The following is a 24962-nucleotide window of genomic DNA, read 5'->3' as shown; positions in this document are numbered from 1 at the left end:
CGTATTTGAGTGATTAATTTTGTACTTGAAACATTTATTTTTAAAGATTTTTTAATTACAAAGAAAGTTATCCGTGATACATTTCATTCCATTGCTGTAATTTGTAACACCTGAGGGTATAATTACATTTATCCTCAGGGGGGTACACGCTTACTTTGTGTACCATGTGTGTGGCAACCACAAGGAACCCTAGCTAATATGGTATTTGCTTATACAACTTTACACATCGGTACCATATTTCTCTAACACACAAATTACACAGCTATCTGATCATGTAACTGAGAGATAAACTTTTTTATTACATCAGTGACAGATGTTTACGCAATTACACAGTTGGATAACTTCACACTTATGAAATTGTATTTTGTCTGTACTTTGTGAAATGCTCATATTTTTTCGGAACCATTATGATACTATGAGAGCTTTGAATGATGTATTTGGTATGAGATCATGATTTTTAAAGTACGTTTGAGGCAGCTGACACTTTTGACATGAGCAGAGAATTTTTTTAGGCTTAGAAATTATTGGAGGAAGTTACGACGATTTTGAGATTTGACTGAAGTGTTATGATGTTATTATTACGACTACGATGTGTATTATGTTGTTGAGGAATGTTTATTATGCTACGTATTTCTCACGATGAAATATTGAAGAAGTGTCGACGAATATGTATATGTATAATGAGGTAAGGAATAATGAGTAGTGTTTAGGGACTCTGATTTATGAAAAGGATGTTGGAAACCAAGAAACGTACTTTAAGAGTTATGAAATGTGTGACTGTATCACAATGCTGACCAATATTTTTTTTTAACACTTATATTTATAGGATTTTGTTTCTACAGATTTGCAACGCTAATTCTTGACCTGTGAAATATTTTTATATGAGACTGCCACGGTAGCAGAAACTGCTGTCGTAAATATTTCCGTACGAAAGTTAAGTGACCACCTGCACGTAATGCGTCGCGGGCACCCAGCTGTGTCAGACGCCTGGAGAGAAAGCCATTATTGCGAGCCCTTTTCAGCGGCACAGGTAGAACAAAAAAAAAGGGGAGGCCATTATCCTCGGAAATATTGTTACATCTGCAAACCTGATAATGACAAGTGTCTTTCTACGAGAGTTGAGAGCTACTGACTTACGAAATGCCACATAGCTATTAATGATGTTTTTATGCTTTGCTTTTCGTAGTTGCTTATTTCATTTGATATCTGGTTTCCAGCTGTGTTGCAGCATTGCTTTTATAAAATGAAATGCATTTGCTAATGTGAACACTTTCTGTCAACAGATCTATTAAATAATTATTTTATGATCCACATTCTTTAAAAAAAAAAAAAAAAGGAGCACTTGGAAAGGAAAGAACAATAAGAAGGAACTAGTAACAGTAACATGTGGTGGTGGTGGTGAGTGTTTAACGTCCCGTCGACAACGAGGTCATTACAGACGGAGCGCAAGCTCGGGTTAGGGAAGGATTGGGAAGGAAATCGGCCGTGCCCTTTCAAAGGAACCATCCCGGCATTTGCCTGAAACGATTTAGGGAAATCACGGAAAACCTAAATCAGGATGGCCGGAGACGGGATTGAACCGTCGTCCTCCCGAATGCGAGTCCAGTGTGCTAACCACTGCGCCACCTCACTCGGTAACAGTAACACGTAATTTTCTTTTCAAGTACATGGTAATATTTCTTTTTACAATCAGTTGTTGTGGTGCACCACTTTAATTACATAGACATTAAGATGTGAATATACATTTCCCTTATCTGCATAGTTGTTTTTACTGTAATATTTTTTCTGCTTGAGCTATGTCATGTTTAGATATAAGCTGCTGTTTGCCAGGCATAGTGCTACTGAACTTTAATTTGTGTTACTCTGCTAAGCCAATTTTACTACTCATTGATTTTTCATGTTGCTGCACATTGGCTCATATTAGTTGTAATTTTGCATTTTATCTGTTAATTTAGATTTGCTGCTGCTTGCTTTGCAAATTGGCATTTTTTTGTCATTGCTGTTTGTGATAATTTGTTATGTGATGCTGCATTGCCTCGTCCCTTAGTTTAGCATCTGAGCTCAGTAGATTTAAGTTAGCTTAAGAGGGGGTAGCCTCTAAGAGAATGAGTTGCGATTAATAGGAAGAAGTGCATTCAGAAGTTATACAAAAAAAAGTACAGAAAACAGGTTTAGGTAGGATTTTCTTGGAAATAAATGTTGAGGTAAGAAATGTGTGAACATATAAATACAGAAAGCATGCTTAGATAGAATTTTTTTTGGTGGAAACAAAGGATGAAATAAGAGGAAAGATATATGAAGTTTTGGGTTGGACTGCAGTACCACATGTTACACTGAAAACGAACCCTGTCCTTTCCTATTGGTGTTATCGCACTATATGTTTGTGTACCCTTGTGTATTTGTTTTCTTCCTGTCTCTGTGTAGTTTCATAGAATTTTTTCTTCTTTTAATATTAAGCTACATTCACTATGATGAGGAATACTGTTATCCTCGAATATAATTGGCATTAATAATATGTTATTTACTTTGTAAAGATGTTAGACATTATTAATTCTGTTCTGTTCAATGCTCATGTGTGAAGTTGATGTTTCAAAAGTTATTGTGATCTTTTATGTATGTACTCATGTCATAATTCCACTGATGTATATGTTAGTTCGATTCTTTTGTAAAGCCTGTACTACAAATTTTATCTGTATTGTTATGTTTTTAATGATGTATTGTGTACCTTTGTTATTGTATTCTCATGTTATAAAATTGTAATTGTTACCAGTTCTTCAAATTAAGTAACATTTCACTGCACACGTTTCTGTTGGTCATAGTCCATGGACAATATGTGAGAAGTTGGGACTGATAGTGTTTGCACGTGTTTAATGATTCAGCAAGGGACTGGATAACAGCATTGCTGGTTCTAAGGACAATTCCAAAAACTTTGTGAGTGCACAAGTGGTGGTTTATGGACTTGCTATATTATCCGCAAGACTCTTCAATGGTGATTGTGCACCTGCACAGTCACAACAGATGGCTGCTGGCTATCTCTACAAGGACTACAGTGGGTCTACATCTTTGATGATCCATCAATACCATTATCTCTACAAGGACTACAGTGGGTCTGCATCTATGATGACCCACCAACGCCATTATTTCTACAAGGACTGCAGTGGGTCTGCACCTCTGGTGGACCACCAATACCGTAATCTCTACCAGGACTACTGTGGGTCTGCTCTGTGATGACCTACCCACCAATATTCTTCAAAACTTCGACTGACTCTGCTGTGGGTTTGCTCTGTTGTGGCGCATTACCTGTCTGCATGTCAAGAGTCAGCACTGTCTTTCCGTTGGAAGGACAACACTACTTCTTCAAGACTGCATGGGAATCCACTACTTCCGTGTGCATTTTCTTCTACTGCTCAGACTTTGAGAAAAACACTATATTTCACCGTAATGAATGATCAGGACTGTCTTTATGGACTGTGACAAAATTTTAGCTTTTGACCAACGTTGTATCAATAAGTGTGTGCATTTGATTTCTTTGTTATTGTAATTATGAAAAAAAATTTTTCAAATCTGTATTGGCCACTGCCCAATCCCATTTGTAAAAATTTTTGTGGGGAGCAGGGGGGCTATGTAAGTAGGCTGTTTAGGTTTTTTTATTGGTAACGCCACCTCTGTATGAAAATCACTGGCTGTGCTGTGTGCAGTCTGTGGCTAGTTTGCATTGTTGTCTGCCATTGTAGTGTTGGGCAGCGGCAGCTGGATGTGAACAGCGCGTAGCGTTGCGCAGTTGGAGGTGAGCCGCCAGCAGTGGTGGATGTGGGGAGAGAGATGGCGGAGGTTTGTAATTTGTCATGAACTGATATATATATTATGACTTGTGATGATATTAAGGTAAATACATTGTTTGTTCTCTATTAATATCTTTCATTTGCTAACTATCCCTATCAGTAGTTAGTGCCTTCCATAGTCTGAATCTTTTATTTAGCTGGCAGTAGTGGCGCTCGCTGTATTGCAGTAGCTTGAGCAGCGAAGATTTTTGTGAGGTAAGTGATTTGTGAAGGGTATAGTTTAATGTTAGTCAGGGCCATTCTTTTGTAAGGAATTTTGAAAGTCAGATTGCGTTGCGCTAACAAAATATTGTGTGTCAGTTTAAGCACGGTCGTGTAGAATTGTTCAAAGGGGACGTTTCAACGGGCTGCCTGGCCTTTGCACAAACACCCATTCTCTGTAAACTGTTTATACCAACGTTTAATACACCACCTATCAGGAGGTTTGACACCATACTTCGTTCGAAATGCACGCTGAACAACTGTCGTCGATTCACTTCTGCCATACTCAATAACACAAAAAGCTTTCTGTTGAGCGGTCGCCATCTTAGCATCAACTGACGCTGACGCCTAGTCAACAGCGCCTCAAGCGAACAAATGTACAACAAAATGAAACTTTATAGCTCCCTTAATTCGCCGACAGATAGTGCTTAGCTCTGCTTTTTGTCGTTGCAGAGTTTTAAATTCCTAAAGTTGTGGTATTCTTTTTGAATCACCCTGTACTATGAAGACTAATGATGACGGCTGCAAGTGCTGCTCTGAGATGAAGAGGTTGGCAGGAGAGAATAATTCCTAGTATGTGGCGTCAAACCAATCATGAGACTAATGACCTCATCCAGAAAAGATGTTTCTCTTCTGACTGGTTTGATGCCACCGGGAATGAATTCCTGTCCTACTCTAACCTCTTCAGCTCAGGGTGGCACATGCACCCTACATCCTCAGTTATTTGTTGGATGTATTCAAAACTCCATCTTCCCCTACAGCAGGAGTGTTCAAGATTTCAGCTCGTAGGCCATGCCCATGCCTGAGTGCCAAAGCGCTCAGTCCCTCTGCACAATTACCCCACCGCCACGTCACCCTGCCTGAGCGCGAGGAGGGGGAAGACGGGAAAACAGCCCCATTTAAATGGCAGTAAAATCTTACGGCATACGACTTGGTTTTATGATTCCCATTTATCCATAACATCCATCTCAAACAAAATAAGTTTTTAGCATTAATTAATTATTTTTGGTGTGCTAAGGACATAACTTTCATCTGATATAAACTGTTTGCATACGAACAGACACAGACAACAGCATAGACTTTCGCACTCATGCTGCCCCGTAATCGTGACTTATTTAGTTCCATAATTGCAAAAAGGTCTTTCACATAAATATGTCAATCGAAATATTGTAGCAGTTTTGCAAAACCATTATGAAGGCTTGGAAAATCTACCAGAGAAAAGCTATGGCCGGCCAGAGTGGCTGAGCGATTCTAGGTGCTTCAGTCTGGAACCGCGCGATCGCTGCGGTAGCAGGTTCGAATCCTGCCTCGGGCATGGATGTGTATGATGTCCTTAGGTTAGTTAGGTTTAATTAGTTCTGTTTTAGAGGACTGATGACCTCAGATATTAAATCCCATAGTGCTCAGAGCCATTTGATCCATTTGAGAAAAGGTATTTAGACGTCATGGACAGTTTTAACTTGAAAAGTTTTGCAATTTAAGTTGGAATTATCTCTCAGATCAATCAGTTACATCTACACGTGCACAGGGGCGCTTTCAACCCAAACGGCAAACGGTCTCAAAAACAGCTCGAAAACAGATGTAAGATTGAAAGTGTCCTCTAAAACCTTTATAAAACTATCGTTATAATTCTTGCAAGGCCATAATTAATTCTTCAAACCTCGCGCTTTCTTTAACGCCAGAAGGCGTAGGAAACTGGATTGTTTTTGCTAGATTTTCTTTTTTCAGTACATCCTCATCAAATCAGAAAGACTTTACCTTGCAGCGTCTGACTGCAGGCAACGTGCAATCATGTTCACTTAAAATGCGAAGTCTTCAATCCATTCCGAACGTTGTAATTTGCGTTCCTGCACTCCTTTTTTCCTTCATACATTCAACAATCGAAAAATCGTCCCAGGCATGCCCCCTGACTTAACAAACGTACTTTGCAGTAATTTATGAATTCTCAATACTCTTCGTTCGTTTCCACTGATAACTGTTGCAACAGAAAATGGAATACTGGATGCGAGTTAAAATTTTTATTATTTTTACCGTCAACTTCTTCAAGTGCTCCATGCCAGCAAATTTAGTACTAAGCGCTTCTTAATGTACAGAACAATGACTCTCTTCTGTCTATCGTTGTAATTTTTTGCTCTTACATTGTCATCTAAAAGTTTAAATTCTTTCTGCATGGAACTAGAATGTCGTTCCATAGCAAATAAGCAGTACCTGTCACTTACGCAAATCGGGAGGTCGCATCCCTCTCTTCTGTCATTCCCATTCATTCTAAAGGATTGTGACCGTTGATCGCTAGACTGCCTCTCTTTGTGCAAACAGCCACTGGACCTGTGACAGTGCTTCACATCACGAACACACAGCGAAAGGTAAGCAGTGCTGACACCTCGATTCTGCCGAACTCAGGGAGTTGTGCCGACCGCAAAATGCCGCTCGGCGGTGTTAACTGAAATGTCGCGAGGTTCCGGACATTGCCGAATAGGACCGAACAAAACCGAGTGGCAGGCCGGAGCTTGGCCAGCCATCGGCCCGCAGGAGTTACAGGCGTGAAGTACGGCACGCCGTGGCTTGCCTGCCCTACAGCTTTTACCCTCTACTATGGACGTTATTCCCTGATGGCTCTACATAATTCTGTTCCTTAATCTTGTCAGTGTTTTTCGTATTTTCCTTCTTTCGCCGATTCTGCGGAGAACCTCATCATTCTTTATCTTATCACTCCAACTGATTTTTAACAGTTTTCTGTAGCACCACATCTCAAACACTTCGATTCACGTCTGTTCTGGTTATCCCTCAGTCCATGTTTCACTGCCATACAATGCCGTGCTCCAAACGTACATTCTCAGAATTTTCTTCCTCAGATTAAGGCCAATTTTCGATACCAGTAGACGTCTCTCGGTCAGGAATAACCTCTTTGCCTGTGCTTGTCTGTTTTTTATGTTCTCCTTGCTTCGTCAGTTCCAACGGCCTTGCCGCAGTGGTAACACCGGTTCCCGTCAGATCACTGAAGCTAAGCGCTGTCGGACTGGGCTACCATTTGGATGGGTGACCATCTGGTCTGCCGAGCGCTGTTGGCTAGCGGGATGAGCCCTTGTGAGGCGAACTGAGGAGCTACTTGATTGGGAAGTAGCGGCTCCGGTCTCGTAAACTGACCTACGGTCAGTAGAGCGCTGTACTGACCACATGCCCCTCCATATCCGCATCCAGTGACGCCTGTGGGCTGATGATGATACGGCGGCCGGTCGGTACCGTTGGGCCTGCCAAGGCCTGCTCGGACGGAGTTGCTTCGTCAGTCGTCGGTGATTTTGCTTCCAAGCTAGCAGAATTTCTGAACTTCAAGTAGCTGGTGAGCATCTACTTTGATGTTAAGTTTTTCACTGTTCTCATTTCTGTTAGACCTCATTACCTGTCGTCTTTAAGCAGTTTAATCTCAGTCGTATTCTGTATTCATCAGACAATTCATTCCATCCAACAGATCCTGTAATTCTTTCTCACATTCACTGAAAATTTCAGTGTCATCAGTGAATCTTATCATTGATATCATTTTATTTTTAATTTGAATCCCATTCTTGAACATTTCTTTTATTTACATCATTGCTTCTACGATGTGCAGGTTGATAGTAGGGGCGAAATTCTACATCCCTGTCCTACTTCGCTCTTTGTCTTCCGATCCTATTATTCTCTCTTTGTTGTAGTACATATATTATATTATCCGTCTTTCCTTATAGCATACTCCTATTTTTCTCATAATTTGGAACATTGAAACATGTACGTTTGAAATATGATTGAAATTACGTAACTGGCAGTATTCTGAAACACAACTGGGTACGGCATGTGAACATGTATTTTATCTCATCGCTTACACACTTTGCTCTGTACTGAACTGAGTGCGAGAATGTAAATTTAAAATAGCTGCGAGAATGTAAAGTGAAACATGTAGTACGTTTAAAATGTGTTTGAAACTCCGTAACTGACAGTAGTCTGAAAGAAACTGTTAGAATGGGGATTGTATGTGACCGTCTATTTTATGCGCTTTGCCCTGTACTGAACTTTACTGACTATGAGAATGTAAATTCAGTTTACCTGCGAGGATGTAAACTGTCAATAACTTTAAACTAAACCAAAACTGCATTGGTTTGAAATTGGCGCTGGTAATAAAACAAAACGTGATCAATTTGAAAATAATGGTCCCCGTGCTTAATGAATAAAATTTCTTACATGTATCTGCGCGATGGTAACGCTCTTCGCACTGCACTCTGTTAGTACTGTAAACTGTGTAGTTAGCAAACAGCTATTGTGCAAGGCTGTTGCTTAGCATACGTTTTAATTAAATCGAATATGACTGAGGCAATAACTTCCTGAGAAAAATAGTTCATCAAGAGTGACATGGATCTTTGACCTGGCATTGACTTGGGGTAAGTAACAATATGCCTCTAACTTTAATACTTGTATTTTGACTCTTTGAAAATTACTAATTTTCGCAATTAAGACACTCAATAATCTGATTATACATTAACAATTAGCTGCACAAAATCACTGTATGTGAGTGCTATAGATTGTCTCAATCATCACTTATGAATACGATTGGTAACAAAACACCTTTCTTTACCTTCATTATTTCCAACTTCTGTCGAGATTTCTTTTACAGTTAGCAAACATCATAGTACCCTACTGTCCGTAGCGAGTAAGTATATATCCAGCACACATCCGATACAACACGTCTTTACACCTGACAAGGGAACCTCCCCATCGCACCCCCCTCAGATTTAGTTATAAGTTGGCACAGTGGATAGGTCTTGAAAAACTGAACACAGATCAATTGAGAAAACAGGAAGAAGTTGTGTGGAACTGTCAAAAAATAAGCAAAATATACAAACTGAATAGTTCATCATACGATAAGTAATATCAAGCTGCGGAACGAAAGGTCCTAGGTTCAAATCTTCCATCGATTAAAAATTTTAATTTTTTATTTTCAGTTTATGTGACAAACTCTTATGTTTTCATCACTTTTTTGGGAGTGATTATCAGATCCACAAGAAAACCTCAATCGGGCAAGGTAGAAGAATCTTTTTACCCATTCGCCAAGTGTACAAGCTAGGTGTGTCGACAACATATTCCTGTCATGTGACGCACATGCCGTCACCAGTGTCGTATAGAATATATCAGATGTGTTTTCCTGTGGAGGAATCGGTTGACCTATGACCTGGCGATCAAATGTTTTCGATTCCCATTGGAGAGACACGTCCTTTCGTCTACTAATCGCACGGTTTCGCGATGCGGTCGCAAAACACAGACACTAAACTTATACAGTGAACAGAGACGTCAATGAACGAACGGACAGATAATAACTATGCAAAAATAAAGAAAGTAGAATTTTCACTCGAGGGAAGACTTGAACCAAGGACCTCTCGTTCCGCAGCTGCTCACGCTACCACGGGACCACGGCGCTCCTGAGCCCACAATCTCCATGATGTTGCCTATGTGGCCCATGGACTACACAGTTTGTGTATTTTGTTTATTTTTTCACAGTTCCACTCAACTTCTTCCTGTTTTCTCAATTGATCTGTGTTCAGTTTATCAAGGCCTATCCACTGTGCCAACTTATAACTAAATCTGAGGTGGGTGCGATAGGGAGGTTCCCTTGTGAGTGTACTCCACACATCTCTCTATTTGAAGTTACTCTAGCACATTACCCATAATACCTTGAATCAGCGATCGCTGTTGCACAGCGACACTACTATACAATCGATGCTACATTTCTCCATCTATGGTTCAATATAATATTTTCTTACAAATATCAAATTAATTTACGCTGTGCATATACCTTTGAACATCTTGCACTATTCTACGTTGCCGAACGCTTTTTCTAGGTCAACAAGCGCTATTAATGTGGATTTTCCTTAAGTCTTGCTTCCATTATCAAGCGTAACGACAGAACTGCTGCTATAGTGCCTTTGCCTAACCTACAGGCAAACTGATCGTAATGTAATAGATCCTCGTTTTCCATTTTTCTGTGTATTATTCTTGTCAACAGCTTGGATGCATGATGAGCCGTTAAGATGATTGTGCCGCAGCAGAGGTTGAAAATACCACTTCAGTTGTAAATTACTTTATTTTCACACGACTGGTTTCGGACTATTATAAACCCATCTTCAGGTGTCGTAGCTGTGCTGTGGTCCCCGAGCGCCGCGTGCACCAGGCGCGGTGTGCTATGACACCTGAGGATGGGCTTATAATAGTCCGAAACCGGTCATGAGAAAATAATTTACAACTGAAGCGGTATTTTCAACCTCTGCAATAATGCGCAGTTGCGGATGTTCTCCCAAAAGGATTGTTTGATTGTGCTGTAGTTCTCGCACTTAACGGCGCTTTACAGATTACGTAATTATGTAATGTGTTTACAGTTTGATACATCGCTCTTAACGTTTTTCATTACAAATTGCCACTTTAAATAGATTAACATACAAAATAGCGCGGTTTGTGCACTCTACGCCTTGCATTACTTGAAAAGGCGCAGAATCGAGCCTGCAGTACATGACTCTATTCAGCTACTGTCCAGTTTCTTTGTTAATTGACCCACTGAACACTTGCGGCTTTGTGCGCCTCTGTGAGCAGTGGCTTTCTATTAGCAACCAAACTCCAAATGTGCATGTAGTTGCTTCACAATGTTCTCTCGGTAACTGCTTCAGATGGTAATGACAGCAGCAAAACTTGTCAGGTTTGAAACCGCTTTCCGTTGACAAAGGTACGACACTCCTATCTGGTCCCTGTCGGTTAGGGCCTTTTTACGACCGCTGTTCTTATGCCGGCTTGCATGGCATTGAGTGGTACGCCATTCCTTGTAGACTCGTTACACAGTCCGCACTGATACATCAACAAATTGGGCTACTTCATTTGTGGTGTGGTAGTGGGAACATCCAAATACTGTAACTCTTATTGCCACTCTGTCACGTCTCCATGTTGATACATTTTGCTGACCCGATGGCAAACCAGTGACTGACACGTACAGAACACTTCACTTACATGACTTAGGTCAGCGGTGTAGCTTCACATGACTGCCTTTTACCATCCGCCCACCATCTACAGCACTACAGAGGGTTGCAAAACCCCCGTAGTGACGAATTTCCCTTAACTCTCCAAAATTAAGTGTGGACAGCCTACCTCTTTAAGAACTAACATCTGTAGATAAGAACCCAGCAACTTAATTTACGTGAAAGCGTCGAACAGAAAGAATGAGTAAACTCAATATTCACATAAACACAACTCTGAGATCAATATACAAATATGAGAAAAAGTTTTGCATCACCCCGGTTCCCAGAACTCCTGAAAATAGTCGTTGACTGTGGATATTGTATCACAGACACAGTCCCTTTGACTGTTCAGAGATGCCACTAAACTCGCTCACCATGTAAACAATCATGCCTAAGCAGCGCCTATTGGACGGAGGAGGTCCGACAGCGGATCAGTTCCAGTCATTCCAAAAGGAAGGAGAAACGCGGCTCATGTTCTCTGTAGTTCAACCATGCCTAGACGGTCAATACCGCGGTTCGATCCCGTCCGCATTGTTACTTTGAGCCAGGAAGGGCTCTCAACAAGCGAAGTGTCCAGGCGTCTTGGAGTGAACCATGTTCGGACATGGAGGAGATACAGAGAGACAGGAACTGTCGATGACATGCCTCGCTGAGGCCGCCCAAGGGCCACAGCTGCAGTGGATGACCGCTACCTACGGATTATGGCTCGGAGGAACCCTGACAGCAACACCAGACACCACGGTGAAAATGCTTTTCCTGCAGCCACAGGACGTCGTGTTACGACTCAAACTGTGCGCGCATCTTCACTCCCGACGTCCATGGCGAGGTCCATCTTTGCAACCATGACACCATGCAGCGCGGTACAAAAAAATGGTTCAAATGGCTCCAAGCACTATGGGACTTAACATCTGAGGTCATCAGTCCCCTTGACCTAGAAATACTTAAACCTACCTAACCTAATGACATCACACACACCCATGCCCGAGGCAGGATTCGAACCTGCAACCGTAGCAGCAGCGCGGTTCCGGACTGAAGCGCCTAGAACCGCTCGGCCACAGCGGCCGGCTGCGTGGTACAGATGGGCCCAAAAACATGCCGAATGGACGGCTCAGGATTGGCATCATGTTCTCTTCACCAATGAGTGTCGCTTATGCCTTCAATCAGACAATCGTCGGAGACGTGTTTGGAGGCAATCCAGTGAGGGTGAACACCTTAGACACACTGTTCAGCGAGTGGAGGTTCCCTGTCGTTTTGGGGTGGCATTATGTGGGGCCGACGTACGCCACTGGTTGTCATGGAATTCGCCGTAACGGCTGTACGATACGTGAATGCCATCCTCCGACTGGTACTGTAACAATATTGGCAGCATACTGGCGAGGCATTCGTCTTCATGGACCAAAATTCGCGCCTCATCGTACCCAACTTGTAAATAACTTCCTTCAGGATAAGGACATCGCTCGACTAGAGTGGCCAGCATGTCTTCCAGACATGAACACTATCGAACATGCCTGGGATAGATTGAAAAGGGCTGTTTATGGAAGATATGACCCACCAACCACTCTGAGGGATCTACGCCGAATCGCCGTTGAGGAGTGGGACAATTTGGACCAACAGTGCCTTGATGAACTTGTGAATAGTATGCCACGACGAATACAGGCATGCATCAATGCAAGAGGACTTGCTGCTGGGTATTAGAGGTATCGGTGTGTACAGCAATCTGGACCACCAACTCTGAAGGTCTCTCTGTATGGTAGTACAACATGCAATGCGTGGTTTTCATGACCAATAAAAAGGGCAAAAATGATGTTTATTTTGATCTCTATTCCAATTTTCTGTACAGGTTCCGGAACTCTCGAAACCGAAGTGATGCAAAACTTTTTTGATGTGTGTATTTATGAATAATCAAAACCTGTCAAATTCCCAGGCCTCTCGTGACGACGACGGAAGCGTCAGCACCTGAGCGGGAATCCACGATGCAGTTCCCTCTACCGCGCTGCTACGCAAGTCGGCCTGGACGCTTTCACGTCCTACGCGCTAGGGCCTCTCCGATGCGGACAACTTGGCGTCCTACCGGCTAGTCTCTCTCACGCGCCAAGCTCAAAATTACGGATCCCTGCGGTCCAGAAGAGAATCCCGCCGTAAACTGCGCATCTTTTCCAACCGACAATGGCAAGGAAACACTCCCACACCACCAAAAAATATTCATTTGAACGCCGCTACCTCACGTTACACTTCGTTTCGCCAGCCGCACGTTCTCCCTCCAGAGTCTATACCTTCGTAACAGGTTTCGAGAAATTCAGAGAGGATCGGAAGAGGCTAGAGAATGTTTCCAATGCCCTGCACTTTCTTCAAGCGGCATCTGCTAATCATCGAAAGAAGTAAGAAAACACGGAAGAGCGCCACCGATTTCTGCATACCTGTGGCTGGACCTTAGCCGCCTGCAGTTGTTGGACAGTGCTTGTCGCCCCTTGGAGGTTTTGGCCCATCATCACACGCAACCCGACTGCCGTCCGTCCACCGGTCACCAACCTGTTCCCCGAAAAGTTTTCCGTCCTTTGTCCGTTGTCCAATGCTCTACACATTCGCACGCACCACAGACATTCATAATCCATTAAAAACCCTCACCGAGTTCACACAGAGTGACATGCAAATTAAACACGGCCCTCTGCTGCCAATCACCGTATTTTATGATAACAATAACTTTTTCTCCATACTGAATTTCCGTGTTGTCAGCCTCAGAATGATAAATATATTCATATTATTAATGGAACCGGCATGAGGAAAGCTTGCCGCGTTTCACGGGCCCAGAATATTTTTAAAAAAATGGCTCTGAGCACTATGGGACTCAACTGCTGAGGTCATTAGTCCCCTAGAACTTAGAACTAGTTAAACCGAACTAACCTAAGGACATCACACACATCCATGCCCGAGGCAGGATTCGAACCTGCGACCGTAGCGGTCTCGCGGTTCCAGACTGCAGCGCCAGAACCGTGCGGCCACATCGGCCGGCAGAATATTTTAAAGGGATGATTAATAAACTGCCAGTCAGAAAAAGTGAAGCACCCAGGTGACATGGTCGGATGTCGTGCACGTACACGTAGAGACCGTCAGCGGGTGGTTAAATGATTAGAGTTTAATAGTTCACCAACAGGTAGAACGGCCACTACCGTGCGTGTCTAATGTTGTTACCAGGCCACGTAGCGTACATAAGGGGCGTGAAAAGCATCAGATGTTGAGTGATCACTGTGAAGGACGCGGACATGTCGCGTAATAGTGTGAGATGGTCCAGATGGATGTGAGCACTACGGGACTTAACATCTCAGGTCATCAGTCCCCTAGAAAAGATGGACATACAGAGTTACAACACTTGTGTGCCAGCTTCCCTCAGGAGGATACCCTCTCAAACGGAATCAGTGGATGCACCAGAGCCAGAGAGGGTGCAACGTCATACTGCCACGTTTACTTATAAATTTGACCCGATTTTGTAATCAGCAAAATAACGTTATATTCCCCTCGTCTTCTTGTTACTCCACGTTTTTCGTCAGGCAGAGTTCCTGTTTGGTGAACTTATCACTAATGTAGATATTACAGAATTTTTTTTAATAACGTGATCGTTTCTAGTAATCTAAATGAACTATCATAATTTGTATTTATATTTTGTAAAAGTATTATACTCGTAGTGTTTCTCTTTGCCTTAGTCGAGGGCCTTGGCAGCTGTGCAGCCTTCGCAGAGTGTAGTTGATTGCCGTGTCGTTATCAACAGAGGCGATTTACGACTGCTCTTCGTTGCAGCTGCCTTCCACAGGCTCGCCATAAAATCTGCACCACTTGTTCCGAAGTTCGGTACTCTACCTCAGAGACATCCACCGCCTTCTGGAGGTTCGTGCACCTTTCCTTTCCTACCCCTCGTCATTCCTTTCTTCGTTTTGTCGACCATTCTATACCCGTCTGCCAAACTTCCCATCCTTCTACTGCCATACATACATACATACATACATACATACATACATCTCATTGAAAGATGTTCCAACAGCGCTTGAAATCCAAGGCATTTATTCTGCCTACGTTAGTCTACTGACGCACATACAGCATCCAACCAACATCACAGACAAAATTTCAAGAGCTGTTCAGAAACGTTTACTGACTGTTTTTGTAATGGTAGGAGGCGGGAGGAAGTGGTAAGGTGCAGGGCCGAAATTTTCTTTAAAATAATTTACTGCACAGAAATGCTAATTTCAGTATTAAAATCCAAGAACCTTGTTTTATGTAAACCGAAGGAGGAAGGGACAGAAAGGAAAGGGGTTCTTGATATCAGCTGGTCAGGCATCAGCGGTGACGAGTGAAAATGTGTGCCAGACCAGAATTTGAACCCAGGATCTTCTGCTTACGAGGCAGTCGCATTAACCACTGCTCCAGCCGGACGCAGTGTTTATGGCAACTGCGTGGACTGTTATTTCGGGATGCCTCTCTGCCGACCCACAGTCCCACGTAGCGCTACCTATCTGTAGTCCTTGTACCTACCTATCCTCCATGCTCACCACTTACAGATTCCTGCAGGATGTCGGACGTAAATGTGCATACACATTAAATGTGGCGGATCCATTTGCCCATCGAGGTGAATCAGTTATATGAATGCTTGGTGTCGGTTCCTTGGACATGTCCGAAAAAATAGACACCGCGCATTCATATTACTTTGTTTTGACTTTCACAAGGTGAATAACATATGCTATATACTTTATATTACAATTTACGACGAGATCGTGCTACAAGAAATAACATTTTAACAAAGCAGTGGTGACAAGCTTGGAACCAATCTGAAAGCACTAATTCTACACACTAACTACAGCTCAGGAAAAGAAGGTTTCAAAACTGACGTCAATTTCGTAGAGCTCAGACAACATCCATACAAGTTAAAGCCTGAGTTAATAAACTTATCAGAGTTTTCGCGTAATTCAATTTCAGAAGAATGAATTTGCTGTTACCATACAAATTACTAAAAGGCGTTGTAGCAAAGTTCACTGCAGAGAATATATTGTGAAAGGAGAATCAATAGTTACGTAACTTCAGCTAGTGAACACTCTAAAATTTAAGGATTAAATACATAAATACCCAATAACGTACATCTCGTGCACACAGTCTTTCTAATAGTATCTATCTATAGGAGCTGATGCATCTCACTAGAATCAGTGGTAGTTCCAACAAAACAATAGTTACAGCTTCGAATGAAACTGTGATTTTCTGTGACTATCACCAAGTAATAATTACCACTGTCTACCTTACAGCACGACAAACTGAAACAGTGACTCGCTTAGAAGCTGACAGACTAAAATCCAGATCACTTAAGAGCCTGGCTGCAATTATAACACACGGACAGAGGTCCCACTGTCAAATGGCTGCTTCCTGGGTTTTTAACAAAGCGTCAATCATCAAAACGGCCTGCACAGTGAGTTAACAAAGATAAACGTTTGGGTATAAATAATTGGAACATAGATTTGTTACCCAGAAGCAACCAATATAAAACCTAAAAGATGGCACTTATATCCTTGTTATGTGCAATAGCTATTTATTAGAATATATATGAAGATAGTAACTGTTCTCGAAAGAACAGCTACCACTGATGACCGTGCAGCTTCTCTAGAATAAATGATAATTCTAGCTGCAGGTCAGTTCTCTGGTATTCATGTAATGCCTTCTAATCCAGTTGTGATATAAACAATGAACATCAAGAGTCGACCAAGAGACGTAAAGAACGCAGAAGCCGCCACGCTACTTGTTGTTGTTGTGGCTGCTTCTGGATTGTCGGTGAAGGTCACCAGAGTCTGATTCACTGCAGACGTGCCGGAGGGCGGCGGCTGGCACGGTTACATCACGCCATCTCCACCTGTGGCTCATGCCTGCTCACGTCTCCGTACGCACGGCATTCGTTCCTCCCTGCCGCGACTTCGCTGGCCTACTAAACGCCCAAGGCTGTCACCAACCTTTTTTTCCTGTGAACGGACACAGTGACCACTGGCCCACAAAGCAGGGTCTCGTGGTCCACTATCGGGGCAGATTAATTTATTTTTCGCATCTTGAAAACCCGTCCTCCTGTATGTCTAAGGCAGCTCCTACAGTACATTACCCTTTAAAATCTCTATGCAACTGCCGTTTTGATTAACTTTTAACTTTAATAATGCAACAATAAAGATACGAATTCCTTACAGACGAATGGAAAAACTGGTAGAAGCCGACCTCGGGGAAGATCAGTTTGGATTCCGTAGAAATGTTGGAACACGTGAGGCAATACTGACCCTACGACTTATCTTAGAAAATAGATTAAGGAAAGGCAAACCTACGTTTCTAGCGTTTGTAGACTTAGAGAAAGCTTTTGACTATGTTGATTGGAATACTCTCTTTCATATTCTGAAGCTGGCAGGGGTAAAATACATGGAGCGAAAGGCTATTTACAATTTGTACAGAAACCAGATGGCAGTTATAAGAGTAGAGGGGCATGAAAGGGAATCAGTGGTTGGGAAGGGAGTGAGACAGGGTTGTAACCTCTCACCGATGTTAATCTGTATATTGAGCAAGCAGTAAAGGAAAGAAAAGAAAAATTTGGAGTAGGTATTAAAATCCGTGGAGGAGAAATAAAAACTTTGATGTTCGCCGATGACATTGTAATTCTGTCAGAGACAGGAAAGGACCTGGAAGAGCAGCTGAACGGAATGGACAGTGTGTTGAAAGGAGGATATAAGATGAACATCAACAAAAGCAAAACGAGGGTAAAGGAATACAGTCGAATTAAATTGGGTAATGCTGCGGGAATTAGATTAGGAAATGAGACGCTTAAAGTAGTAAATGAGTTTTGCTATTTGGGGAGCAAAATAACTAATGATGGTCGAAGTAGAGAGAATATAATATGTAGACTGGCAAGGAACGCGTTTTGAAGAAGAGAAATTTGTTAACATCAAGTATAGATTTAAGTGTCAGGAAGTCGTTTCTGAAAGTATTTGTATGGAGTGTATGGAAGTGAAACGTGGACGATAAAGAGTTTAGACAAGAAGAGAATAGAAGCTTTCGAAAAGTGGTGCTGCAGAAGAATGCTGAAGATTAGATTGGTAGATCACATAAGTAATGAGGAGGTATTGAACAGAATTGGGGCACAACTTGACTAGATGAAGAGATCGGTTGGTAGGACATGTTCTAAGGCGTCAAGGGATCACGAATTTGGTATTGGAGGGCAGCGTGGAGGGTAAAAATCGTAGAGGGAGACCAAGAAATGAATATACTAAACAGATTCAGAAGGAAGTAGGTTGCAGTAGGTACTGCGAGATGAAGAAGGTTGCACAGGATAGAGTAGCATGGAGAGCTGAATCAAACCAGTCTCAGGACTGAAGACCACAACAACAACAAAGATATTAAGACACAAAGGAATTAAAGATCTTAGTTGCCAGTGGGCCCCAGTTTATACGAATGGGGCAAATTGAATATTTGTGCCAGACTGAGGCTCGAACATGGGTCTCATGCTTACTAGACAGATGCGCTGGTCATTACGCCATCCAGACACAGTAGGCAGCCCTACTGTGCGGACAACCCCAGCACGTATCCCATCAGACAAAAATTCTCAACTTACACCACACGCTACTGATGTGGCACTCCTGCTCATTAGCCTCATTACTTGGGGCATCTCGCCGATTCCCAAGAGTTCGAGCTAGGTGTGCATCTTCACTCAAGGGATCATTGGCAGTTATTGCCTGAAATATATATGTGGTGTCTGTTATTTCGGACAAGATATAAATTTATACAATATATGAGGAGCCTTAATCAAGGTGAGTCTTACATCAGCTCAATCGAAAATCAGTTGATTCTACTACCGCTTTCCATCAGCTATTTGATTCTGATCGACGTGTGTACCGTTAGACGCCAGGGAGCGTTCATTTTTACATCTGAAATATGAGAGCTGTATCACAAACGGACATTTTTTTGTATCAGTTTGTTCCAATCGCGGACATAAGCTTTGATGTCAATCAGGAAGTTTCAAAGTCATAATTTTCAACATGGTCACGAACATGTTGATGTTATAGCCGCCGAAACCGCATTCTACATCATTTCCTTCAAGTTTGCTCACTTTTTTTAAGAAAGGAACTTTACATGGACTATAACGTAAACCAATCTCCACTTGGCCAAGGTAGAAAATGTGAAAGCCAGCCTAAAATGTTTGTTTCAAAACTGGACATGAAATAAACTGTGTTTCAAAACCTGAGATGCCAGTCATTAAAAGTTAGATTACTGTACAATGCTACAATTTTTTTAGAGTTGACGAAAGTATTTGTATTAGTTATAATTACAATGCCATCAGTTAAAAATATCTGGATCCTTGTTAAATTCAAATGTATAATCGGGAAAAAATAGATCTCCCATAAAATGTGGTTTCTGGCTTTTGTCCACGTTTGGTACTAGGCTCTTCGTACAGGCATACCTTTCTGCATTGCCACTATAGGTTTTTGGTTGGTTGTACTTAGCAAAGCCCCTACTGCCCTTTGGTGACTGTACGTCGAAATACCAGAATTCTCTTTCAGTTTTCGTGAGGTACTGAAGCTGTGGTCTGTTCGGTTCCACTGTTCTGTCATTTTATTCTTAAAAAAAATATATCAAAACTGCGATCGGCAGGCGCATTTTCATAGTTTGTGAAACAGTGTGATCTGATATTACTGTTAAAACTTCTGTAGAGGAGTGTTTGTATGCGTCCACGCGCGCGCAGGTTAAAAAGTTAATGCATCCCATAATATGGAAAGAACGGTTTTTGAATTCATAAATTTAAAAAAAAATGAAGAAAACGTGGGACCAAAAACGTATTGACGTGAAGATCGTGGTTGGAAAGACCGAGAAATCTCGAAATTTTGGATTGCGAGTGTAATCCGACAACTGAGAAAGTAAAAACTAGGAGCATTCGAAATGTGCTCAACTTAACGAGTACAACAAAATTCCAAAATCTAGTCTGCAGTTGATATCCACAACCCATCAGTTGGTTGGTTTGCCAAAGCAGACAGCATTCTCATCATCGAGTGTTGTTTCTTTAATGAGTGTTTTCTTTTACTCCTTTTTTTTCCTGAGAGAAATCCAATTTCTAATCCAACATTAGGGTTTCCTTTTCTGTTTGCGTGACTGTTGCCTCAGCTCCTACGTCATGTCCTGGACCATAATACCATAATAGCGCTTCGCGTCGTCGCCTCCAGGCTATGTACTCTTTCTTTACCTTATCATTTCAAAGTAGACGGGCCACGGTTTATTGTGTGTTCTTTTAACAACATAATTTAATTTACATGTACGTACAAACTGTTAGCAACCCAAATTATGTTGCCAGGCACACGTTCCTCTACCAAATCCTAAAAGTTACGTTAGCGTCATAATTTTAGAGCGAACTGTCTTATTTTCTGAATAAAGCCTTTAAGAAACCTGTGTTATCTTAAGATAATTTCGAGATCAAGGCTAGTTAAGTCGCGCAGCCATTTAGTTGCACAGTGGTGTAATGCAACCAAGTATTGATGCGAAGTGAAGCATTAATCAAAAACTAAATTAATTCTGACACTATTATTCAACAAACTTTCACGATTAACAGTTTTCTTTGTGTTTTATTGTCACCGTAGGGTGGACATCTATGACCATTTGTGTGTAACTGTGATTTTGTGGCGTTAATGTGAAGAAAGTTGGATTTTTAGATTAATTTCCTTGGTTCCTTCTGTGTTGCTTAGCTGAAAACCAAACGGAATAATTTTGTAACCGATAATGTGAGGAAGTGATTTGCAGGTTAATTAGTCTCACAGTAAAATACATAATCAATACATTAAGCAGAAGTTGGTGCAATAGCTTTCTCATGAAATAGTTTTTATGTAGACAGTTAATAACTGAACTATTGAGTTTTAAGTGTTGCAGTTGCATTACTCAGTAAAAAATACCTCCAAATTGGGTGGACGACTCTCACCTTACCTTGGTACAAAATGTAACTACACATTTATGTGATCTAACAGAAACGATTTGTAAGTAGGCTGTATAGGTTTTTTTATTGGTAATGCCACGTAGCACTCTGTATGAAAATCACTGGCTGTGCTGTGTGCAGTATGTGGCTGGTTTGCATTGGTGTTGGCTATTGTAGTGTTGGCCAGTTGGCTGTTAACAGCGCGTAGCGTTGCGCAGTTGGAGGCGAGTCGCCAGCAGTGGTGGATGTGGGGAGTGAGATGGCGGAGTTTTGATAGCGGATGATCTGGACAGAGACAGGAAATTTGTAAGACTGGATATCATGAACTGATATATAAATATTATGACTTTTGAACACTATTAAGGTAAATAAATTGTTTGTTCTCTATCAAAATCTTTCATTTGCTAACTATGCCTATCAGTAGTTAGTGCCTTCAGTAGTTTGAATCTTTTATTTAGCCGGCAGTAGTGGTGCTCGCTGAATTGCAGTAGTTCGAGTAACGAAGATTTTTGTGAGGTAAGTGATTTGTGAAAGATATAGGTTAATGTTAGTCAGGGCCATTCTTTTGTGGGGATTATTAAAAGTCAGATTGCGTTGCGCTAAAAATATTGTGTGTCAGTTTAAGCACAGTCATGTATAATTTTTCTAAGGGGCCGTTTCAGATTCGCAATCTGCGTTGTTTTGTGCACTGATTACCATATGCTTTGGAAAAGAATAATTAAATCTGAGTTCGTCTAAATTGACCATCTGGAACACGATCATAGTCAAATTTTTTGTACAGTAGTATAAGCGAGAAGGGGTCTGTATGTCTGTACGACTGTTAAGAACACTTTTTCTTAGAAGCAGGTGCACGTATCAATTTGAAATTTATATTACTTACTAAGGTCTGTGGTCCCTTGGTGGTGTAAAAAACTTAAACTTGCAAGACAGTGCCGGCCGCGGTGATCGTGCGGTTCTAGGCGCTCCAGTCCGGAGCCGCGCTGCTGTTACGGTCGCAGGTTCGAATCCTGCCTCGGGCATGGATGTGTGTGATGTCCTTAGGTTAGTTAGGTTTAATTAGTTCTAAGTTCTAGGGGACTGATGACCACAGCAGTTGAGTCCCATAGTGCTCAGAGCCATTTGAACCATTTTGCAGTCGGCCGAAGTGGCCGTGCGGTTCTGGGCGCTGCAGTCTGGAACCGCGAGACCACTGCGGTCGCGGGTTCGAGTCCTGCCTCGGGCATGGATGTGTGTGATGTCCTTAGGTTAGTTAGGTTTAAGTAGTTCTAAGTTCTAGGGGACTAATGACCTCAGAAGTTGAGTCCCATAGTGCTCAGAGCCATTTGAACCATTTTTGAACCATTTTGCAAGACAGTGCAATCAAAAGATACGGCCATTTATGTCATTTATTTAGATACTCGAAAACTCACCAAAACCTCTATGGTACACTCTGTTCACCTAGAATCATGAAATTCGGCAGAAAGCAAAGTTTCACAGTACAAGTAAAGGAAAAAATCCGAAAATTGTTAATTTGTATTTATATCACACGAAAAAAACTATTTTTTCTCACTTTTAGTTATGCGATAGCATATCCGCCTATTAAGACTCCTTTTTCTCAGAAACGCGTCAACGTATCAAGTTGAAATGTATGTCACACACTAAAGTGTACGGTCCCTTCGAGGTGTTAAAAATATAAGCTTCTACGTCGATTCAGTCAAAAGATACGGCCGTATTTTATGTCACGTATTTTGATATCTTACCAGTGTTGATATCGATAAACGCAATAATCGTCGAAATTCCGTATTCCCGGGATGGATGAAGTATCTACATACATAATTTAAGTTTGTACGGAAACCTCGGTGTGCGAGTCCTACCGTTTATTTGAGACATGTTCTTGTTCATGGTCACTGCACATAAGGCAATGAAAGTAGCAATTTCTGATTTATTTCTAGCACTCGATGCCACGTAGCTCTGCGCGTGGGGTTACTAACGTGCACTTCGTGGCGCGTCTTCTACCACACGCGGCTGATTTCCATTCGCTTTAGCGTTCACTTCGCTGTGCACTTTAAAGAGCGTAGGTTAGGAGAGATGAGTACAAGGAAAACAACATGTTTGTTGAAGAGGAAGTGACTTATCTTGGCAGCGATACAGCAGTGACTGCTTTCTGCGCGCTGCCTGCATCCCTCGGTTACTTACGCTCAGCTATCCGAAGTACACTACTGGCCATTAAAATTGCTACACCAACGAGAAGAGCAGATGATAAACGGGTATTCATTGGACAAATATATTATACTAGAACTGACATGTGATTACATTTTCACGCAATTTTGGTGCATAGATCCTCAGAGATCAGTACCCAGAACAACCACGTATGGCCGTAATAGCGGCCTTCATACGCCTGGGCATTGAGTGAAACAGAGCTTGAATGACGTGTACAGGTACAGCTGCCCATGCAGCTTCAACACGATACCACAATTCATCCAGAGTGGTGACTGACATATTGCGACGAGCCAGTTGCTCGGCCACCATTGACCAGACGTTTTCAATTGGTGAGAGATCTGGAGAATGTGCTGGCAGCAGTCGAACATTTTCTGTATCCAGAAAGGCCCGTACAGGACCTGCAACATAAGATGCCTGTCATCTCGACTGCTAATGATACGAGGCCGTTGGGATCCAGCACGGCGTTCCGTATTACCCTTCTGAACCCACCGATTCCAAATTCTGCTAACAGTCGTTGGATCTCGACCACAGCGAGCAGCAATGTCGCGATACGATAAACCGCAATCGCGTTAGGCTACACTCCGACCTTTATCAAAGTCGGAAACGTGATGGTACGCATTTCTCCTCCTTACACGAGGCATCACAACAACGTTTCACCAGGCACCGCCGGTCAACTGCTGTTTGTGTACGAGAAATCGGTTGGAAACTTTGCTCATGTCAGCACGTTGTAGGTGTCGCCACCGGCGCCAACCTTGTGTGAATGCTGCGAAAAGCTAATCATTTGCATATCACAGCATCTCCTCCCTGTCGGTTGCATTTCGCGTCTGTAGCACGTCATGTTCGTGGTGTAGCAATTTTAATGGCCAGTAGTGTATTTTGACAGTTGCGTGTGCACAGCCGTCCGAGACGCGCATGTCGATCAAAACATGTCTCGCGCGCTCCTGCGGCTAACCGCACTCACGCATAACGTGGCATAGCATTGCTCTGGCGTCTCTCCCACGCAATCCCCCGGGCCCGCGCCACGAGATGAGCTCTAACTGCCTCTCCCACCTCCCTACTCCCCCCCCCCCCCCCCCCCGCCATCCTAGCACCGAGCCACGGCGCAGGCAGTCCCGTCGACGCTAGCTAGGGTCGACCCTGCCGCCGCTAATCGACTCTGCTCTCACGCACGCCCCCACCTTCAAAGGCGCCGCCCAGAGGCCCACATCACACTCAGTGCTCGCTGGGAGGGCATAAGCCACGGCACGCTCACGCCGTACTCCGGGAAGGCCTCTTCTGCGCATGCGCGGAGTCATCCTGGCGCCAGTAGAAACTCGTTAGCTGGTGCGGCGGTCAGCACATCCTCTAACAGTGCTTCCTTCGTGTTTCCAAAGTGCCTCGGAGCAAAGCATACTCACTGCAACTCTACCTAATCCATCGTGTGAAAAATATGCGACTAAAACAAACCTTGCGTGTGGATAGTTCAGCTACTCCAACTTGAACTTTACGTTTCGTTTCATCTCTTGCTCTTCACAAATATCTCGGAGATATCCTACTCAACGTTTAACGGACGAGTGAATAGTGGATATTATTTTTGGATACTATGTCACTGTTCAGGTTGTCCTGGACTGAACGACACATCATCTGTCGTAGTGAAGTTCCCGGAATGCACCTTGTGGGACTGAAAGAGAACTCGACGTTCTGCTCAACATAGTGAAAGGACTTGTTGCTGTTGTTCCTGCGAAGGATTTGTAACGTACAGTA

General features: G+C 42.6%; 1 pseudogene; it reads left to right on the top strand.

Annotated features, from left to right (window-relative positions):
• Positions 1-6993: 6993 nt before the first annotated feature.
• On the top strand, positions 6994-7111 carry LOC124726975 (annotated as a pseudogene).
• The last annotated feature ends 17851 nt before the right edge of the window (positions 7112-24962 follow it).

This window comes from Schistocerca piceifrons, chromosome 1 (genome assembly GCF_021461385.2).
Source record: "Schistocerca piceifrons isolate TAMUIC-IGC-003096 chromosome 1, iqSchPice1.1, whole genome shotgun sequence".
NCBI lineage: Eukaryota > Metazoa > Arthropoda > Insecta > Orthoptera > Acrididae > Schistocerca > Schistocerca piceifrons.
The sequence above is the reverse complement of the archived record's forward strand: the minus strand, read 5'-3'. Positions and strand labels throughout refer to the sequence as shown.